Here is a 1,472-nt window from a genome sequence, read left to right on the forward strand (position 1 = left end):
TTTAAGAGACTACACACACACACACACACACACACGCACGCACGCACACACACACGCACACACGCACGCACACACACACACACACATACACACACACACACACACACGCACACTGAGGAATCTGAGGGGAGATTGTGTATTGATGAACACTGAGATGGGGAGGCGTCCTGGCAGATTGCTTGTGGATGCTCTCTCTTCCACATTCTGCGTTGGAGCCCAACGGCAGACCCTCGCACACGTCCGGGGTCCAGAGGGGCTCACACTCACACCTCACCGCGCATGCACACGCACACAGGCGTGAGCATGCGCGGTGAGGTGCTTGCACATGTAAAAAAACACGTAAAAAGAACACACACACACACACACACACACACGAGTACACTCAAAAAAATGATTTTTTGCCATAATAAACTTTAAGCTTAACATTTAAATTAAACCTGTTTAAAGTAAATACATCATATATTATATTCATCCATATTCATTAAATACAACATAAACCAGTTCAATAGGAAATTAAATCTGATTTATTCACATTAAGTCTATTTAACCGTTTCACTGGAATTCATTGGATCCACCTGAAGCCACTCTTTCATTCCTGAACCAGCAGACCTCGTGCTGATAAATGGACCGAGTTTGGTAAGCTTTTTATCCGTTTAAGTTAACTAGAAACCGATTATTTATTAGATGTCCACATGTTTAATGGGTAACATTAGAATAGATGTTCTGTTACTGAATATAAGCGTTTCTTTATTCATTTAGGCGAGTTATCTAGCACTGTAACTAGCACTAGCTAACTATTTAGCTAACTAGCTGGGTAACCTGGCTAGGAAAATAGTCATGAAACACCATAAATATGCTATTGCTTTCACAATGGTATCGCAAATCCCTTGGCTTATGTTGTGCAACGGCTTGTGCCCTTAGCATTTAGGCATGGTTTACGTCAGGTGGCTAGCACTACGACATTGGGTCTGCCAAAGCATTTAGCTAGCTATCGTATTTCGCATGTCCCCGCGATTGACTGGCTCCTGGCCGTTAAGGTGCAATCGAGGGAGTGGTTGCCGACCGTACACGTCCAGCCGTTGAGTAGGGAGTGAGAGCCTGTTGTCGGGAGTGTACTGGTAATCTATGAAAACGTGGTTGTTTTGATAAAACACAGTTCGAATATATGCTATACTTTGCCATCTCCAAATGTATTAAAACGTCCAAAGATGCCATATTACCACAGTTTTGGACGAGAGTTGGTAATGGCGGCTGTTGGGGGGGGGGGGGGGGGATTCATGCCCATGGACTTACATTTATCGTCTCGTGTGAATTGTCACTTATAGCCTACTTTTCCTCAATTTTCATATTCAGGTATTCTCTCTTTGGATTTACTTTGTGAAAACCAGGGCAACCTCTTAATAGTAAGTATTAGTGGCATTTTTTGTTGGGTTTTCTCTACTAAAATATTGATCAGCTAATCTGTCCCTTCC

At 43.0% G+C, this 1,472-nt stretch overlaps 1 long non-coding RNA gene across 2 annotated transcripts in view; it reads left to right on the plus strand.

Moving 5' to 3' along the window:
• Positions 1-549: 549 nt before the first annotated feature.
• LOC130375969 (uncharacterized) overlaps positions 550-1,472 on the plus strand; it is a 1,670-nt gene continuing 747 nt past the window's right edge. For both annotated transcript variants that reach the window (XR_008893926.1, XR_008893927.1), the window contains exons 1-2: positions 550-636; positions 1,354-1,403. This is a non-coding gene — a long non-coding RNA (uncharacterized LOC130375969). The remainder of the gene's footprint in view (positions 637-1,353; positions 1,404-1,472) is intronic.

The sequence above is a fragment of the Gadus chalcogrammus genome, chromosome 22 (assembly GCF_026213295.1).
Source record: "Gadus chalcogrammus isolate NIFS_2021 chromosome 22, NIFS_Gcha_1.0, whole genome shotgun sequence".
NCBI lineage: Eukaryota > Metazoa > Chordata > Actinopteri > Gadiformes > Gadidae > Gadus > Gadus chalcogrammus.